Raw genomic sequence first — 12,785 nt, forward strand, 5'->3', positions numbered from 1 at the left:
CGCACATACGGCGAGAAAAAAGCACGAAGCGCGCCCACAGTGTGCATTCTTACGGGCCGCTCAGCGGAGCATCCACACTAGCAGCGCGACGCTGTCGCCACCTACATGTCGAGCTCGCGGCGAATATCCGCGTTGAAGGCAGCAGGCAGAAAACGCGGCTTTCCTACGAAGAGGCCGGGAACGGGAAAATGAAGAAGCGATATAAACGGAAGACCGATGAGAGCCCGCCGTTGCGACTGGCCCGCCACGTTTCACGCGGGCTTTCTGCGTCGTGACGTCATTTCGCGCACTTTTACGCCTTCAGTTAGCGTTCGACGTTCCTGTCTGTCGGGGCGAACGAGCAGTCGTTGCGAAGACGGGGGTCACGAGTAATTACCGCCAAAGCCGCGCTAGTGAGTGTCATGATTCCACGAAGCAACGCAGTAGCGACAAGTGATAGCTGTGTACTTCGCATAGGCGAAGCCGTCTACAAAACCATATTGGCGCTATTTTTTTTTTGCGTTGCCGACGCTTTTGTAACTAATTCTCTGCGGTAATTGAGAACCTTGGGGGATGGGGAGAGGACTTTTAACTTTAACAGGGCATCATTAGGCGTTTGTTAGTGCTGAATAGCGTGGGTGTGAAGCGCTTGAACCTAAACTGTTGACGCACTTTAAAATTAATTCTGGTTAACCCGCTTTCAAGCTCTACCGCGTATGGCCAAGGTCCTTTGAATTTACGCCTGCGGTCGCGATTCCTTTAGTTTTGTCTTGGGGGCACAAAGAGATGGGCATATGGGGCATGTGCCCATCTATGTTTGTATAGATATATAAATGTTGATTAATAAATATCAAGGAATATTTATATTTGTACGGTCATAAAACGCGCGACATTTTGGGTCGGCTTCCGAACGCGACAAAATATCGAAAGCTCCTTTAATAAATTCGGGAGCAGTGAAGTGCGGCGACGTTCAAGGCATTCCACGGATGCAGTTATGCGTCAAACCAACAAACAAAGCGACTGAAACTGTTTTCAGCAACTAAATTACCGCGATCCGGGCTTCCTTCTTTGTCGCTATTCCTTTTTTTCTTCATTTCTTCAAATCCGTGCTCCGGGACGTGCTTGCTACGAACCTCAGCATACAGGTCCCGTGCCGTTATCTCCGCCGTGCAGTGATCACCCGCAGGTCTCGCCGCTTTTTCGTGTAGTAATGCAGGCTTATTGCCGATTACATGCAATTCCTCGAGCGATGAGGAACCGAACACAACATGCCACTCCTTTTTACGCGTTTCGTTCAACATAGAGCGCGAAATAGACGCGACGCGCTCCCACCCCGTGCATTCGACCGCTACGCCTCCGCGGAGAATCTACACTGACAGCGCGACGCTGTCGCCACCTATAGGCCGATCTCACGGCGAATAGCACGAGTTACGGAACCTTATTAGTGAAGATGGCTCAGCCTCATAGCGTTCGTGTCGGACACGAAAGATTCCATGTGAGCTGCCGTTAACAGCAGCTTGCCTGTAAAAGGTGCCGGCATTTGCGAAGACATGATTCATATGGCATTAACGGGAAGCATGAACAAAAATAGAAAGCCACAAATCCGTATAAAGAATAAAACAAGGTAGAAAAACCCGCCGCTGTTCCCTTTGTTGTTAGTATTGGCAAATCAAAATGTGAGGACTTCTTTCTGCGGTGCATTGTTGAACGATGTTTGAATGGACTTTAATAAGGTAGATGTTTGATTTCTCGCAAGAATAAAATTGACAGCGAAGAATAGGCTAGCTCGCCTTAAGTTTGGTTTCTTGTAACAGTATAGACATTTTGCATTACGAGATGTCTTAGTTGCGTGTGATCTGTCCAAATGTATCATCATCATCATCATCATCATCATCATAATCACCACAGCCATCGACCCCGTGGCCACCATCACCACTATCCGTCATTATCGTAACCATTGAAAACTTGAAAGCGCACAAATAACGGGGACGTACAGGAAGGACAGACCAAGCCACTGACTCGCAACTGGAGTTTTATAAAAAAAAAATTTATACATAAAAAGAAATTATACATTAGAAAAACATGGTGCCGATTAGCGCGTGTTCCTTTCCACGTAGAGTGATAGATGAATTGCTAACAAGCAGTTTTCACCATGCTCATTGATAAAGAAGGTCCCAACCAGTTCCCTAACATGGTACTGTTCCCTATCAGTGAACATGGTAACAAGTTATTTGTGCGCTTTCATGTTTTCAATGATGCACCAACTAGCTCAACTTGCGGTATTGCTTCGTAATCATCCTCGTAGTCTTCTTTTCTACTTCACACCATCACCCATCATCGTCGTCATATTCATCATCATCTTCGCAATCAGCACATCAGCAGCAGCAGCAGCAGCACCACCACCACCACCACCACCACCATCATCATAATTTTTCTTCTGCATCTGCCTTTGATTCTCTTTCTTCACCACCATCACAACTACCACCATCGACATCATCATCATGCTCAACACCATCATCATCATCATCTTGTTCACTGCAGGCTGAAAGCTTTTTCCATGTTCCTCGAGTCGAGCCTACTTACGATAACCTAGGGTCCATTGGTTGACTCCGAATTTGGTTGTTTCATCTCTCGATCGAATTAGTGGTCTCTCTCTTCTTCTAATCCCGTGCCCGGGAGTCCACCCCGTTGCGCTGATGCTACGCCTCTTCACATTTCTCCGCATTTCATATCAGCCCGGCCGTACTGTGTAATGCCTCCTCTTAACTTCAGCTATGATATCTTCCATCCGAGTTGGTTCTCTGATATGGGATGCTTATTTCCTGGCCAAATCGCCCTGCCTTTATTGCCATGAATACTAGCCCAGTCTGAACTCACAACAGGAATACTGCAAAAACCTAGCAAGAATTCCTGTCGTACGGCAAGTAACCTTGTTACGACAAAAGTCCTGTCCGTACGACAAAAGTTCGTACGACAAAAGTCCTGTTGTTACGACAAAGCCATATGTTGTTACGACACACATTTATGTCGTAACGACAAAGTCTATTTTCTCAACGACAAACGTTCCTGTAGTCGCAACAGAGCTGCCATTTACGCCACTCTTCACAATGGGTAATATCATTCAAACCATGTGCAACTGCAGATGGAACACGAGGATCACGACAAGAGAGGAATTCGGCATGACGGAACATCAAATTCAGGACAGGAATACGACATACGACAGAACATAAGAATCACGACACGACAAGAATACGACAAGATGATAGTACGACACGCGAAAATACGACAAACTACAGAATTTTTTTGTCGTCATTTTCGACCGGGAAGTGTTGTTAATAAATAGATAGTAACTGTTTTTGTAATTACGCGTGACTTCCAAGCCACCTTACTTAATGCAAGGGCGTACGTATCCTCGCAGAATCGCGTACGAGCGAAAACAGGAAAGAATTCACGCACACACCCACGGAAGCATGCCACAGCATCGCCGTTATATTGCGTACGCTCGTGTATACGTGCATAGGGTATTTTGTTGGGAATTGTTCTTGCACTGCGCTGCTTACGTTATTCTCCGCGTTCAGTGAAAGATTCACGCTGTACTCTTCTCCTGCGTGGGACGGCGATATTGACTTTCGTGCGCGCACGTGTTCGCGGTGGCCAATATAATTTTGCGCCCTTAACCCTACAGCAGGCCACAGAGTATAGAGGAAAAAAAAGTTATCTCACCATAACCGAGCCACTCCTAGATTTAATCAACGTCGAGTTTGCTTGCCGAGCGCGTATACTTGTTCCATTAGTTTCTTTCAAGAGTTGGGTAAAGAAAATGTCAGGCGCGCAGTTCGGTGACCACAAAATAAGGGCTCGCCTGCCTCCAGGTTTTTAAAACCAAGCTCTGGACGATGCCGTGCAACTTCGTTGTTTGAGCGGTAATGCTGTTGGTTTTACTTTTGTGTAGCGGATGATGCCATCTTCGTCGTTTCTTTCGGGAGATTACATTGCCGGCGAAGCTATACTTATACGCCTGGCTGATTCTCCGAGCCGGTGGCCAACAAGAAAAGCGCCGACTCTACACCGCACACACGCACGCAGTACGTTTTTTTTGCGGGGTTTTATTTCGACCTCTCATATTTCGGTATGTTTGCTCCGCGCCGACTAATCCGGGAACTGCGACACGGTTTTCTCTCTTGTTCTTTTGAGAAGCCCGCGTGTAGAGAGCCCACGCTCCGTGTACTCTGGCACGTGAACACGCCGCTAAAGAGGACGCTGGAGAGGTCGCCGGATGTGAGCAAATTTCATTAGTCCGCTGGTGGGTTGGGTGAGATCCAATTCAGCGAGCTGTGCGATGAAGATGCGATGCCAGGACAACGTAGGGCTGGAGAGTAGCATGAGAGACTCAACTCGCCACGTGAGTGAGTGAGTGAGTGAGTGAGTGAGTGAGTGAGTGAGTGAGTGAGTGAGTGAGTGAGTGAGTGAGTGAGTGAGTGAGTGAGTGAGTGAGCTAGCGAGTGAGTGAGCCAGTGAGTGAGCCAGTGAGTGAGCAAATGAGCCAGTGAGTGAGCGAATAAGTGAGTGAGCGAGCCAGTGAGTGAGCAAGTGAGTGAGCAAGTGAGTGAGCGAGTGAGCCAGCAGGTGAGGGAGCCAGTGAGTGAGCGAGCGAGTGCGCAAGTGAGTGAACGAATGAGTGAGTAAGCAAGTGAGTGAGTGAGCAAGTGAGTGAGCAAGTGAGTGAGCAAGTGAGTGAGCGAGTGAGCCAGCAGGTGAGGGAGCCAGTGAGTGAGCGAGCGAGTGCGCAAGTGAGTGAACGAATGAGTGAGTAAGCAAGTGAGTGAGTGAGCAAGTGAGTGAGCAAGTGAGTGAGCAAGCGAGTGAGCGAGTGACGAGTGAGCGAGTCATTGAGTGAATGAGTGAGCGAGTGAGCGAGCGAGTGAGTGAGTGAGTGAGTGAGTGAGTGAGTGAGTTCATAGTAACATAGTTGATAGTAAGAGCGCTAACGACACGAGACAAAAAGAAGAGAGCACAAACACGGCGCTGTTTGTGCCCTCCGCAGTGTTTGCGCCCTCTTCTTTTTGTCTCGTGTCGTTAGCGCTGTTACTATGAACATGTACCAATTCGCCCAGTCTTCCGTTTTAGCTTCAGTGAGTGAGTGAGTGAGTGAGTGAGACAGACAGACAGACAGACAGACAGACAGACAGACAGACAGACAGACAGACAGACATACAGACAGACAGACAGACAGACATACAGACAGACAGACAGAGAGACAGGCAGAGAGATGGATAGATAGATTGATATATTGATGGGTGTATATATGGATTGGTTGAATTGTTGCAGTTACTGATTTTGTAGTTTTAACAGCACAGTTATCAGCCTCTCTTTTTATCGCTGTACACGAAGGCGGGCTTAGGCAAAGGGGAGTGGAGATTGTTATGCTTCTTGTTGAACTGCGCCAGCAGTTCCTTTGCGGCTGCTCTGCGCGATTAGCTACTAGTCCCGTGAAAGTAGTGGCTTCGCTCGTACCTGTCGAACCGGAGGAAAGCATCGCGCTCCGGAGAGCGTGCGCTCGCACTTTCCCACGCAGATCCCCGAACCAACACATCAGCTCCCGCAGGCAGAAAAAACAAAAGTGCCACACCTCGCTCCCGCGTACAAGTCGCTCGCGGACGACTGGCCCCCACTCGCTTTGCCCCCGTTCGACCCGAAGGGAAAATGAGGAGGGCAAAAACAAAAGCGGAGAGAGGGAGACTGGGATCCGTTCCCGAAAGCGCGTTCCTGCTCGGCCGGGTTTCTAATAGAATCTCGCGTCGAGAATGCGAGGAAGAGAGGGCGGGAGAGAAAGAGGGACGCAGGCTAGAAATATATCACGCGGAGAACGCGGAGAGGCGAGAGCACGCGCCATGATATGCGAGGAAAATCCGCAGGAAGCAGAAATGCCGGTGGTGGGGAGGGATGGCGTCGGGCTCATATACCCAGGGACCGGAGTCTCCCGGGCTGCGTCCGTGTTCGTCCGTCTATTTGTCTATCCGCGCCGCCTGCGCGTCGGCGGCTCCCTCCCCTTCGGATTCCGGAGGAACAGACGCACGGGCATCGCGGGTTGGTCGGGCGTGACCCGCATCGCCGCCGCCGCGATGGGCAGAGGTTGCTTAGCGACGACGTCGCACGGCGGCGACCCGCGCGTCGCCGGCGACCACGGGTCGCTCGCGGCGGGGAGAGCGGGAATGCGGCTGCAAAAAGGGATGCGGCCGGGAGAAACACCCCCGAGACGTAAAACAAAGCATAAAAATCACACGCGATGGCTCAATGCCATTCAGGACCACACTAGAGATGTTCAGGTTACGTTAGGAAAGTGACAACTCGCGACTGCCTGAATGGCGGCTGGCGTGTCAACGGTTAGGCGAAGGTGGAGGGCGTATAATCTCTCCCGGGTCTTCTTATCAACACAGTGTTGATGGGAGAAGAAAGAAGGGATGCGCAAGAGAGAAACACCCCCGAGAGGAGAGACAAAGCCTAAAAACAGTATCAGCGCTATTAAGAGCTACTCTATGAATGTTCGTAGTCAAGTTAGGGACAAGTTAACTCACAGCTGCCGTAGTAGAAGGGGTCCAACCAAAGGCTCCACGAAAGTTGGGTTGAGAATGGCATCCGTTTTAGAGGCCTCCTTATTAAGACGGTGTGGGTATACTGGCTGAGAGACACCCCCAATGGAAAAAGCGGCCTAGGCACGATCTGATCCGTACTATGAGTTATTACTCGGCGGATGTTAGTGGTCGGGTTGCAACGTCATCAACTGGCGGCGGTTGGGAAAGTTGGGTTAGCATCTGTCGAGCCAACTGCTTGGCGAAGGTGGAAGGCGACTCGCATAAGTTTAGAGGTCTTCTTACCAAGACGGTGTTGGCGGGAGGGTAGGAGAGCCGCTTCAGGGGAAGGTAATAGCGCGTTCTGGATGTCCGGTCGTAGCGCCCGATGCGTAATGATACCAATAACGATAAAATTCGGGGTCCTCCGGTTTCGAGCGGCAACCGGGTCATTGGAGCAGCGGGTTCTAGACGTTTAGGCGAACTTCGATCGCGAGGGCTCTTTTAAGTGCGCCGCAATGCAAGCAACAGGTATGTGTGCGTTGCACCTTCCTTGAATAAGTGGTCAGAGGAAAGGAAGTAGACTTTGTTTAAAAACTACAACGTGTTTTTAGTATAGAAAGCTGCGATTGTGCTTCGGTACACAAACTGTTTTTGTCTCGGTCCAGTTTTGAGTGCCTGCTTCGCGTGTAAGCGCTGAAACAAAGATCCTCGACGATTGAACTTGTAAGCGATTCCCTTATAGACATACACGGTGTATCCTTACTGGAGCCTTCGATGGAAACATGTATTCGTACACTTACGACTGCTTACGGGCTTTGATGGCAAAAGCCTGGCGCACTATTGAACGAGTACCTTTTATATACACGTCCGAAAATCGACACGACGTCTACGCCATTTTACCGTCCTTTATCTCATTCCTCTTAATATTCTTTCATTCACCTTAATCAATCCTAATCCACCTTAATCTATCCGTATCTATAACACACCTGTATCCACTTTATACACCCTAATCCATCTTAATCAATCTTTATTCTCCTTATTAAGACATTATTCCATCTCAATTCTCATATAAATATATCTTACGTTACACTAACATGCATTACTTTATCTTAGTTTGCCTTAATCTGTGTTTAATCTATGTAGTCCCATCGTAATACGCACAGGTATATTTCAATACACCTGAAAATGTTACGTTTATCTACCTTAGTCACCTTAATCCGCCTAAATATGCAGTAATTCATAGTTATCCAACTTCACTAATCGTTACTATCAATGAATGATCAATTAATAGTTCATCCTCTGTATCCTAACACACCTGAAGTCACCATAATCTATCATAATCCACATTAATAGACATTATTTAATTGTTACTAATCATCAGTATTACTCGCTAATCCATCATTAATTTTCTTTTGATTCGCTACAATCATATGTCATTAGATATTCATCAGTTGACATGCACCAGACAAAACAAATAAAGCAGCAAATAACTTATTGCTTGTGGAGAGCTAACCAACCCTGCTCTCTCAAAATGACTGTCTAGTAAGCATCTGTTATGTGTGCCTAAGCACGCATCTCCCAACACCACATGACGCACGCGGCGTCATAAACACACGTACCACGGCCTCTGCTATCAGCTCCGTTTCCGCACCGTTGCTGAGCGCGCCGGTCGCGCATACCACAGACACCCGCTCACCGAGCACCACCACCCCAGAGTACCTCGGTGCCCCCCTTCTGTGCGTGCGTGGCGCGCACTGAAATCCCGCATGGTCTTTCTTCTCCGCAGTACTTGTCGTTGTTTCACCCCATCCAGCTGCATATAAGTGTCATTTGTAGTGTCATGCGCTCTGGGGCAGTCACACCGATGTAGGGCGAGAAATAGCACGCCTTACGTAGAGTGGGGTGACATTTCAATTTCGCCTATAGGTGGTATTCACTGAAAAGTTTAGCCGTTGGTTTCTTGGCTTGGCAACACTTGAAACGGCCACGGACATGGCCGAAGCACCGCGGGCATGGCGTGGCTTGCGCCACTGCCCGCAAGCCGCAGAAAAAAAACACCGGCGTGCGTCGTCTGCTCCGTTTCAACCCGATTCTCAACGGTGGTGTCAACAGAGCTGTTATTAAGCGCAGTCACATTGGAGTCGAGACATTGCTTTGCGTTCGGTGGGGTAGCGTTTGGAAAGTCCAACACACATCATGTGCTTAGCAGGGACAAGTACCGCCATCCAGCGGAGACCGACGTAACCAGTGACGGCGCGCTCGCATGGTTGCCTGCATGAGTGCATCGCCAGTGAATACAACCTATAAGTAAATGGATCGTGACGTCACACATAACTTTGCTGTTTCTGGAAGTCGCGAATGGGTCTTCACTGCGGGGTCCGGGAGCTTCGTAATGAGCATGCGTGCATAATAACTTTCTGTTGCAGCCAGGCAGCGGACTGTATTTTATGACCACATAAAATTCTAAATATTTAAAATTTGGGAAAAGGGGGGAGGTTACACACCAAAGAAACACTCGGGATATGAGGCGCATCGCAGTGGGGGACTGCGGAAGGATTTAGACCACGTGGGGCTCTTAAATACACGACGAAATCTCGACACGCGGTACCCATTCGTCAGAAAAAAAAAAAAACGGCCGCCGCTGCGGGAATCGATTCTGCGTACTTTGGCTCAGCAGCACAACCTTTTAGCCACAGGACCTTTGCACCAGTATAAATTGAACAAGGGAAAAGCCTCATCGCAGTTTCCTTTGCTGTTTTGGCCTGAAGCATTTCTCGGTTACAGTATCTTACCGGTACATATTGTTAGCGACGGTTTTACTTCCATTGTTACGAAGAGCAGGGGCTCTCAAAGGCAGCATGCTTTGTAGTAAAGATAAACCAGACGTGTCTCCACAGAGGCTAACTTGAGAATAGGGGACCTATTATTGGCATGCATACACAACACCCACGCATAAGTGCCCATCACGGCGAAGAATACAAGACCGGGCAAAAGCAGGGCGGAAAATAATGGCGATTTTCTCAACCGACCACGAATTCAAAAATTTTCTGGGAAGGCTCACTGCTCACAGTGCAGGGATCCGCATTTGTGGTTCATAAATTTTTCTCCGTGTTTTTTTTTTTCCTCACTTTATATAACATCCCCGTTTATTACGTTTTTTTAAAGCATAGATCGCCGTTGCGAATTGGAGGATACAACGAGGCCTGCTTCTCACTGCGAGGATGGTAACGACATCACTTATAGTGACGATAAGTTATTGATAAGGCTGATAACAAGTTTGGAAGAACAACAGATTCGGAGAAAGTTTTTAAACGAGAGCGCGGGGTCGACACTACAGCTGCCGCAACTGCGAGAGTTAGGAAATATAGTTGGATGGATGAAACACTAACGGGATACACTCATTTGAACTTCTTGCGTACATTTAACGAACGCGAGGGTAAACATTTTCGAAAGGTTGTAACCGGTTCCTCAGCTTGCGCGTCGGCAGTGACAGATAAAAAAATATGACACAGACACTTAAGACCTCTTACGCGTCGCAATGCTAAAGCAACATAGTCCCGAGGGTGAAAAGTTTTAGGTTTTCGGTGCCGGGATTGTGGCCGCCACCATGTTTTTCGGCTGTGATAGGAGCATAACTGGCCGCATTGTCACCAGGGAGTGTGGCTGTGCGCCCTGGTGAATGTTGCGCCGCTGGGTGCGGCAGCAGTGTGGTGCGAAGCGGGGGAGGCGATCCGGCTATATCTACTTTCTGCAAAAGGGCGTCGAAAGGCGCTAGTCTTATGTCGCCCATGCTAAGTAGCACCCCGTCCTCTCTCTCACTCCAACCTCTCACGCTCCTCCCCTCCCCTATCGCTTGTGCTAGGAAGGTTTGCACAAGCGAATTCAAATTTCCCGCGTTCGCACTGCTAGCTCACCATCTGTTGGCACATTTTGTTTGGGTTGCACTTGGAGCATCTCGAACGGGCATTTTTTGTTTCAGTGCTTGCTTTTATGCCACCTGTCTTCATTGCTGTGTCAAAGGGGCCACGCAGACAAAATACAAGTTTGTTTTATTCGAAAGATCTCGGGTTTTGTAGCGCTTCCAGCGTTTGTCTGGAAGCAAACGATGCTTCATTAACTGAGAAATTAATCACTTTAAGTTAAAATTTTGATTCTCCCACCAAATCGTGTGTTTTCACGACGTCTGCAATGACATCGCAAGAGCAGGTCTTCAACCTGAATCTAGTGTGCTGAGAGCCTTGTTACCGTTAGGCAACCTAGATGGCGCCACCATACCGCGGCGGGCCATTTTCTGCCTTTGCTTTGTTTGTTTTACAGTGTTTGTACCTGGCGTGTTTTTACTAAAGTAGAAAATATTCGTTTCGTGAAACATGGTGTTCGCCCGACAAATACGATCAAGTAAGACACGGTCGCTTACGCCAATCGGCCAGTGTCGCCTGAGACAACCCCAAAGCCCCGCAGTCCTGTGCAGCTAAAACAAGCATAGTGCCCGCAGTGCCAACAGCAGCACGCATCGGTACTTCTATGTTTACGTGTATTTTCGTAAACTCCACTGTTCGTCCCACCATTCTGACGGCTTTAAAAAGAATGTGCCCTAAATTTAAGCGCAAATAGCTCGTTCGGCAAGCTTATAGGCCCTGCTTAATTTGCGTTTGCTTTGCCCAGCCCCAGCCAATCGCAGAGCTGGCACCTATGACATCATAGGTTCTGTTGCGAGAAATGAGCTAGTGTGTCGCATGGCCATTTCCTTTTTTCCTAATTATATAGCTTATTTGAGCGAAGTTTACGTTAAGAGTGGTGTCGGTATGATTCTAACGAGGCAATCTTTCGAATGAACCAAACGTGTGTTTCATCTGCATGACCCCTTAAAGCATGTTATTATTTATTTATTTATTTGTTTGTCTAAAGTGTTTTGTCTGCATGACCCCTTATAGCAAGTTATTGTTTATTTATTTGATTGTCTAAAAACCAATTCAACGTGTATTTCTAACTCCAGTACTCCCGGTTGTGTACTAATATTCTGCCTCGAATTAGCGTGCGGTTTATTTGCACTAAGTAATGCGGTAATGTATGTGCAATGGAAGTAGCTTTTGTAATATTGACTGTGTTGCCTACATACGCTTCGTGTTCCAAAGTTTCTTAACTTTTTTTTGTTTGTTTGGGCGGGTAAATCGAGTGACAGGCAGACAAACAACAAACGACATTGCCGGGCTTAGGTATTCCAAGAAAAACCACCGTCTTCAAAAGTCCCAGAAAAGATGCATTGCATTCCAAGCGGTCGTTGAGTGCGTTTTACTCAATTCAGTGTCCTCTTTTTTGCAGCGCGGAAAAGCGTCGCGCCTGAAGTGACGGCATCGCCCCGTAGGTGAGTGTCGGCAATCTTTGTCCTGTCTAGAGTTCGCTGAATTTCATTTTCCTTTCATTAATGCCCACGTGAAATGACCGAGATTTGTGTAATAGAACGCAGCCTCTGTGAAGGTGTACGTGTCGTAACAAAGGTTCGGGTAGATTGATGGAAACTCGGGGATCAAAAGGAACGCTATTCCGCAGTTAGGCCAGCTGGAACTGCCATTGAAATAGACTCGCTTGCGCTCATATCTCGCTTAAACAGATTTGGTGTGTATCGCTACGCTTGTTACCAGGAGACACGTTGGTATCAAAGAAAGTTCAATAGAGAAGGTACAAGCAAATAAAAAATGAATTGATTTGTACCGGTCTAATATACTATATACAACTTTGACTAAGACAAGAAATACTCTCAAGGGAAGTAAGCATATACCACGTTTAACGCGAACATTTTTCCATTAAGCTCAATAATTAGAACAGGTGAAGATAAGGACGAGCCACGGTGAGGCATCGCCTACACTCGCTGATCGATAACAGCGACCGGCCTGTACTGATTGGCTCATCTTGGTCTAAGGAAACGAAAAGTCGACAGAGCACGTGTCGACATCTCTGTGGGGCCTTCTCGACGCTAATGTGTCGCTCGGTCTAATCCGTTCGCGCGCTGTCACAACCGCAGTAAAAAGAAAGAACTCGGGATGGGGGTAACCGTTTTCTCATTGGAACAGAGTTCATCTTGTCTCCAAGTGTTCATTTTAACAAAATATAAACAAGAGCTTGAAGGGAATCGCCTGCAGCACACACGGAACTAAGGCCTTGCCGTTACCCATCTACGAGGTTGTAAACTTAGTAGGTAAAACAACCAATAAGCCGATTTACGCGTCATGCCTG

At 47.9% G+C, this 12,785-nt stretch overlaps 1 long non-coding RNA gene across 1 annotated transcript in view; it reads left to right on the forward strand.

Annotated features, from left to right (window-relative positions):
• LOC144138216 (uncharacterized) overlaps nucleotides 1-12,385 on the forward strand; it is a 177,395-nt gene extending 165,010 nt beyond the window's left edge. The window contains exon 3 of the long non-coding RNA XR_013315835.1: nucleotides 11,874-12,385. This is a non-coding gene — a long non-coding RNA (uncharacterized LOC144138216). The remainder of the gene's footprint in view (nucleotides 1-11,873) is intronic.
• The last annotated feature ends 400 nt before the right edge of the window (nucleotides 12,386-12,785 follow it).

Source organism: Haemaphysalis longicornis, unplaced genomic scaffold (genome assembly GCF_048455015.1).
Source record: "Haemaphysalis longicornis isolate Haplotype H1 unplaced genomic scaffold, Haemaphysalis longicornis Haplotype H1 scaffold_5, whole genome shotgun sequence".
NCBI classification, from domain to species: Eukaryota; Metazoa; Arthropoda; class Arachnida; order Ixodida; family Ixodidae; genus Haemaphysalis; species Haemaphysalis longicornis.